This window comes from Oncorhynchus keta, chromosome 4 (assembly GCF_023373465.1).
Source record: "Oncorhynchus keta strain PuntledgeMale-10-30-2019 chromosome 4, Oket_V2, whole genome shotgun sequence".
NCBI classification, from domain to species: Eukaryota; Metazoa; Chordata; class Actinopteri; order Salmoniformes; family Salmonidae; genus Oncorhynchus; species Oncorhynchus keta.
The window spans coordinates 84,118,054-84,125,553 of record NC_068424.1 but is presented as its reverse complement, the minus strand read 5'-3'; the positions used below and the strand labels follow the sequence as shown (position 1 = coordinate 84,125,553).

Here is a 7,500-nt window from a genome sequence, read left to right as displayed (position 1 = left end):
AGACATCAGAGTCCGGTAGCCTTGAAGACATCAGAGTCCAGTAGCTTTGAAGACATCAGAGTCCGGTAGCCTTGAAGACATCAGAGTCCAGTAGCCTTGAAGACATCAGAGTCCAGTAGCCTTGAAGACATCAGAGTCCAGTAGCCTTGAAGACATCAGAGTCCAGTAGCCTTGAAGACATCAGAGTCCAGTAGCCTTGAAGACATCAGAGTCCAGTAGCCTTGAAGACATCAGAGTCCAGTAGCCTTGAAGACATCAGAGTTCAGTAGCCTTGATGACATCAGAGTCCAGTAGCTTTGAAGACATCAGAGTCCGGTAGCCTTGAAGACATCAGAGTCCAGTAGCCTTGACGACATCAGAGTCCAGTAGCCTTGAAGACATCAGAGTCCAATAGCCTTGAAGACATTAGAGTCCAGTAGCTTTGAAGACATCAGAGTCCAGTAGCTTTGAAGACATCAGAGTCCAGTAGCCTTGAAGACATTAGAGTCCAGTAGCTTTGAAGACATCAGAGTCCAGTAGCTTTGAAGACATCAGAGTCCAGTAGCCTTGAAGACATCAGAGTACAGTAGCCTTGAAGACATCAGAGTCCAGTAGCCTTGAAGACATCAGAGTCCATTAGCCTTGAAGACATCAGAGTCCAGTAGCTTTGAAGACATCAGAGTCCAGTAGCCTTGAAGACATCAGAGTCCAGTAGCCTTGAAGACATCAGAGTCCAGTAGTTTTGAAGACATCAGAGTCCAGTAGCCATGACAACATCAGAGTCCAGTAGCTTTGAAGACATCAGAGTCCAGTAGCCATGACGACATCAGAGTCCAGTAGCCTTGAAGACATCAGAGTCCAGTAGCTTTGAAGACATCAGAGTCCAGTAGCCTTGAAGACATCAGAGTCCAGTAGCCTTGAAGACATCAGAGTCCGGTAGCCTTGAAGACATCAGAGTCCAGTAGCCTTGAAGACATCAGAGTCCAGTAGCTTTGAAGACATCAGAGTCCAGTAGCCTTGAAGACATCAGAGTCCAGTAGCTTTGAAGACATCAGAGTCCAGTAGCCATGACGACACCATTGATAGTTCCAGTCCTATTGAATGTCAAAGACCAATTTTATTAGATGTCGAGCTTTCAAATTCTCATCCGAAGCGACAATACCGTCATCAAGAGTTCAAAGTTCATCTTGAGCTAAATTTGATTTGAATCTTTTGTAACTTTTGGTCATCTTCCTCCTCTGTGAGTGTGGACCGTATCTCAGCTAACTGATTCATTTAACCTGACAGATGTGAGGTAAATTCCTCCTTGTGTTTTAGCAAAGCTGTCGTGTCAGGTCTGCAGAGAGTACAGGAGGTCAGCTTGACCGGGCTAATAGCTATCTCAGTCACAAGTCACCGCTGCCCATTAGGAAGACAAGCTATTTATGAGGACACACACACACACACACACACACAGACACACCCACACACACACACACACCCACACACACACACACACACACACACACACACACACACACACACACACACACACACAAAGATGCAACGCTAATAATGTTTAACTATGGGGTGGCAGGTAGCCTAGTGGTTAGAGTGGAGGGGTGGTAGGTAGACTAATGGTTAGAGTGGAGGGGTGGTAGGTAGACTAATGGTTAGAGTGGAGGGGTGGTAGGTAGACTAGTGGTTAGAGTGGAGGGGTGGCAGGTAGCCTAGTGGTTAGAGTGGATGTAGACTAGTGGTTAGAGTGGAGGGGTTAGGTAGACTAGTGGTTAGAGTGGAGGGGTGGCAGGTAGCCTAGTGGTTAGAGTGGAGGGGGGTAGGTAGACTAGTGGTTAGAGTGGAGGGGCGGTAGGTAGCCTAGTGGTTGGAGTGGAGGGGTGGTAGGTAGCCTAGTGGTTAGAGTGGAGGGGTGGTAGGTAGCCTAGTGGTTGGAGTGGAGGGGTGGTAGGTAGACTAGTGGTTAGAGTGGAGTGTAGCCTAGTGGTGGTGGAGGGGTGGTAGGTAGCCTAGTGGTTAGAGTGGAGGGGTGGTAGGTAGACTAGTGGTTAGAGTGGAGGGGTGGTAGGTAGCCTAGTGGTTAGAGTGGAGGGGCGGTAGGTAGCCTAGTGGTTGGAGTGGAGGGGTGGTAGGTAGCCTAGTGGTTAGAGTGGAGGGGTGGCAGGTAGACTAGTGGTTAGAGTGGAGGGGTGGTAGGTAGCCTAGTGGTTAGAGTGGAGGGGTGGTAGGTAGCCTAGTGGTTAGAGTGGAGGGGTGGTAGGTAGACTAGTGGTTAGAGTGGAGGGGTGGTAGGTAGACTAGTGGTTAGAGTGGAGGGGTGGCAGGTAGCCTAGTGGTTAGAGTGGAGGGGCGGTAGGTAGCCTAGTGGTTAGAGTGGAGGGGTGGTAGGTAGACTAGTGGTTAGAGTGGAGGGGTGGTAGGTAGCCTAGTGGTTAGAGTGGAGGGGTGGTAGGTAGACTAGTGGTTAGAGTGGAGGGGTGGCAGGTAGCCTAGTGGTTAGAGTGGAGGGGTGGTAGGTAGACTAGTGGTTAGAGTGGAGGGGCGGTAGGTAGACTAGTGGTTAGAGTGTAGGGGCGTGTACAGACAGTGGTTAAAGTGGAGGGGCAGGTAGACTAGTGGTTAGAGTGGACAGGTAGACTAGTGGTTAGAGTGGAGGGGTGGTAGGTAGACTAGTGGTTAGCACAAGGTAGACAATGGTTAAGTGGAGGGGTGCAGGTAGCCCTAAATGGACAAGACTAGTGGTTGAGTGGAGGGGTGGTTAGACTAGTGGTTGATGGAGGGGTGGTAAAACTTAGTGGTTAGAAAAACCTTGAGGTACAGTCTCAGTGAGCAGGTAGCCTAGTGGTTGAGTGGAGGGGTGTAGAGACTAGTGGTTAAAACCCTCTAGTGGTTACCACAGCAGACTAGTGGTTGAGTGGACGGAGGTGACTTTTGAGTGGAAAATGGTCAAAAATATAAAACCATTTGTGGAATTTCAGACACCACAGTTTAAACCACTTATTCAACACTTACAAATACCTCTCTGCACAATGAGCTAAATGCAGTGCCCTAAATCGACAAACTATTTGACCATGGTTACTGATGAAAACCTTAGAAAAACCTTGACAAGGTACAGTCTCAGTGAGCACAGCCTTGCCATTGAGAAGTGTAGAAACAGGAAAACCCTCTGCACCACAGCAGAACCTGAGACGGAGCTGCCTTTCCTGACAAAATGTCAAAAATATTTGTGTAATTTCCCCAAAGTTTAAACCCTTATTCAAGGTTTCAAAGACCTCTCTGATGAGAGTAGGCTACCCGTCCTGTTGGGGGAGGACGCAGAGAGCTGTGGGTTGGCAGAGCACTACATTGAAGACCTCTCTGATGAGGATAGGCTACCCGTCCTGTTGGGGGAGGACGCAGAGAGCTGTGGGTTGGCAGAGCACTACATTGAAGACCTCTCTGATGAGGATAGGCTACCCGTCCTGTTGGGGGAGGACGCAGAGAGCTGTGGGTTGGCAGAGCACTACATTGAAGACCTCTCTGATGAGGATAGGCTACCCGTCCTGTTGGGGGAGGACGCAGAGAGCTGTGGGTTGGCAGTGCACTACATCGCTGCCTGCCATAAGATGAGGGACGGTGTCTGACAGACCAATCAACCTGCACTACTACTGTATTCTTATTGTTATTGTTCAATGTTAATGGTTAATTTGACACTTCGTTATTGTTGTTGCTTTTCATTTTTATTTTTATATTGTAAGTATCCAAAATAAGCTTTGGCAATGTGTACATTGTTAGGTTATGCCAATAAAGCAAATTTAATTTAATTTAATTGAGGGAGAGACGTTAGAGAGAGAGACAGAGAAAGAGAGAGAGAGAGAGAGAGAGAGAGAGAGAGAGAGAGAGAGAGAGAGAGAGAGAGAGAGAGAGAGAGAGAGAGAGAGAGAGAGAGAGAGAGAGAGAGAGAGAGAGAGAGAGAGAGAGAGAGAGAGAGAGAGAGAGATGCAGAGAGAGAGAGACAGAGAGAGAGAGAGAGATGCAGAGAAAGAGAGAGAGAGAGAGAGAGCGATATGAGAAAGAGAGACATTAACATGACATGTTTATGAGACCGTAGCAGATAATGTCTTTGTGTGATGACTATACATACAATTTACGATGCAGGCTAATATTATCCCTGACCTGAACCACAGTAAGCTGTAGAAATGAGGGAAGAGAGAATTGAGAGGAGAGGAAAAGGTCAATGTGAGAATGTGTGTTTCATGATGAGCGATGTGTGTGTAGTCCTCTCTGGCCTTCCCTGGTCACGGCGGCCGTGCGGCGAGGCGCTACGCAGGGAAGAGGAGGAGTGATGAAGGAGGTTGGAAATGGCCAGTCTGTCAGCGATACTCTGACTCAGAGCAGTAAATTAATATTACACGCCTCTTATTTGGGGATTTACTGGTCTCCCCTGAGAAAGAGAGAGACAGAGAGAGAGAGAGGGAGAGAGAGAGAGAGAGAGAGGGAGAGAGAGAGAGAGAGAGAGAGAGAGAGAGAGAGAGAGAGAGAGAGAGAGAGAGAGAGAGAGAGAGGAGAGAGAGAGAGAGAGAGACATACAGAGAGAGAGAGAGAGAGAGACAGGGGGGGAGAGAGACAGAGACAGACAGAGAGACATACAGCTAGAGAGAGAGAGAGAGAGAGAGAGAGAGAGAGAGAGAGAGAGAGAGAGAGAGAGAGACATACAGAGAGAGAGAGAGAGAGAGAGAGAGAGAGAGAGAGAGAGAGAGAGAGAGAGAGAGAGAGAGAGAGAGAGAGAGAGAGAGAGAGAGAGAGAGAGAGAGAGAGAGAGAGGGAGAGAGAGAGAGAGAGAGAGAGAGAGAGAGAGAGAGAGAGGGACAGAGAGAGGGGGAGAGAGAGAGAGAGACAGAGAGAGAGACATACAGCTAGAGAGAGAGGGAGAGAGAGAGAGAGGGTAAGAGAGTGAGACTGTGGAAAGGATTTTATTTGGATTTCAACTCAGCTGCTCTTCTTTTGTGGTGGCAATTGCCCAAATACAATTTTATTAGTAACTGGGTTCTTGGCACATTAAGGACATGTCTTACTGAAAAACAAGGAATATCTTTGTTAAAATACACAACACGTTCTCTTGTACTGTCCTTTGAAGATAAATACATGTTGAGAAAACGATTTCTGCTCAACAAGGGGGTTATGGAAATGGATGCCTGTGTTAAGTGTGTAAAGTTCATACTCATTCCCCTGTCATATTCCTTTCCCCTTTCTCCTTCTCTCCTCTCCCCTCTTTTACCCCTCTCCTGTCCTCTCCTCTATCCTCCTCTCCTCCCCTCATTTCCTCTCCTTTCCTCTCCTCTCTCCACCTTGCCTCTCCTCATCTCCTCTCCTCACCTCTCCTCCTCACCTCTCTACCTCTCCTCATCTCTCCATCTCTCTTCCTCTCCTGTCCTCTCCTCTCTCCTCCTCCTCTCCTCTCTCCACCTTGCCTCTCCTCATCTCCTCTCCTCACCTCTCTACCTCTCCATCTCTCTTCCTCTCCTGTCCTCTCCTCTCTCCTCCTCCTCTCCTCTGCCTAGCATGATGGGGCGACAGGGTATCCTAGTGGTTAAAGCGTTGGACTAGTAACCGGAAGGTTGCAAGTTCAAATCCCCGAGCTGACAAGGTACAAATCGTTCTGCCCCTGAACAGGCAACTGTCATTGTCATTGAAAATAAGAATTTGTTCTTAACTGACTTGCCTAGTTAAATAAGTGAAAAAAAATGTCAGTTCAACCAGTAGACAGACAGCAGAGCTACACTACATGACCAAAAGTATGTGACCACCTGCTTGTCTAACATCTCATTCCAAAATCACGGGCATTAATATGGAGTTGGTCCCCCCTTTGCTGCTATAACAGCCTCCACTCTTCTGGGAAGTCATTAATATGGAGTTGGTTCCCCCTTTGCTGCTATAACAGCCTCCACTCTTCTGGGAAGGCATTAATATGGAGTTGGTCCCCCCTTTGCTGCTATAACAGCCTCCACTCTTCTGGGAAGGCATTAATATGGAGTCGGTCCCCCCTTTGCTGCTATAACAGCCTCCACTCTTCTGGGAAGGCATTAATATGGAGTTGGTCCCCCCTTTGCTGCTATAACAGCCTCCACTCTTCTGGGAAGGCATTAATATGGAGTTGGTCCCCCCTTTGCTGCTATAACAGCCTCCACTCTTCTGGGTAGGCATTAATATGGAGTTGGTCCCCCTTTTGCTGCTATAACAGCCTCCACTCTTCTGGGAAGGCATTAATATGGAGTTGGTCCCACCTTTCCACTTCACAATAACACCACCTACAGTTGACCCTGGGGTCAACTCTCGCTGGGCTGAAATTTGATGAACAGTGGCTCCCAACGACGGTGCCACGTTGAACGTCACTGAGCTTTTCCGTACTGCCAATGTTTGTCTATGGAGATTGCATGGCGGTGTGCTCGATTTTATACATCTGTCAGCAACGGGTGTGGCTGAAATTGCCGAATCCACTAATTTGAAGGGGTGTCCACATACTTTTGTATATATAGTTTACTGTACATAACATAGTGTGAGTGACTGACTGGATTTATGACCCGCAGTCAGATGTGATCTTATAGTTAAGAGATTAAGAGCAGGAGAGAGTCTGGGTTAACCCGGAGAAAAGAAAGATTGGCTGTGGTCTCTCTGACCCATGCAGGCCCATGGGTTTAAACCCTCAGTAACTTCAGTGTTGAGTTATTTCAGTGTGAGTGGGAGGGTCTGAACAAGAAACCAGGACACGATGATGCGCACAATGCTGCCTACTCAATGGAATCGATGTGTGTTTGCCATGTACCAGTGTTGTTCACAGTAACAAAGACACTCTCACAATTCTGGAGAATATTGCTTCCTCTTCTCCACTCTAAAACCACTTTAACTGCAAGGTCTCTCAACCAAAAAGACAGAGGGACTTTCTAAAAAAGACATTGTAAAAATAAGCAGTTTCAGGGGATTCTACCTATTGACAGTTTCTGGACATATTGTGTTGGATTGCAGCGATCGGTTATTTAGTTTTGCATATAAGAGCAGTTGGAGGCCACGGAAGGAGTGTTGTGGAAGGTTGTGGAAGGTGTGGAAGGAGCGTTGTGTGGCGTTGAAGCTCATTTGGAGGTTTGATAACACAGTGTCCAAAAGAGGGCCAGAAGTATACAGTATGGTGTCGTCTGCGTGGAGGTGGATCAGAGAATCACCAGCAGCAAGAGCGACATCATTGATGTATACAGAGAAGAGAGTCGACCCGAGAATTGAACCCTGTGGCACCCCCATAGAAACTGCCAGAGGTGAACCTGGCGAGGCAATCATTAGAAAAACCAAGGCTGTTGAGTCTGCCGATATGAATGTGGTGATTGACAGAGTCGAAGGGCTTGGCCAGATCAAAGGTCGATGAATACGTCTGCACAGTACTGTCTTTTATCGATAGCGGTTATGATATCGTTTAGGACCTAGAGCGTGACTGAGGTGCACCCGTGACCGGCTCGGAAACTGGATTGCATAGCGGAGAAGGTACGGTGGGATTCG

The 7,500-nt window shown here is 47.8% G+C and overlaps 1 protein-coding gene across 1 annotated transcript in view; it reads left to right on the top strand.

Annotated features, from left to right (window-relative positions):
* The window catches only part of unc5a (unc-5 netrin receptor A), a 641,788-nt gene that overhangs the window by 304,912 nt on the left and 329,376 nt on the right, over positions 1–7,500 (top strand).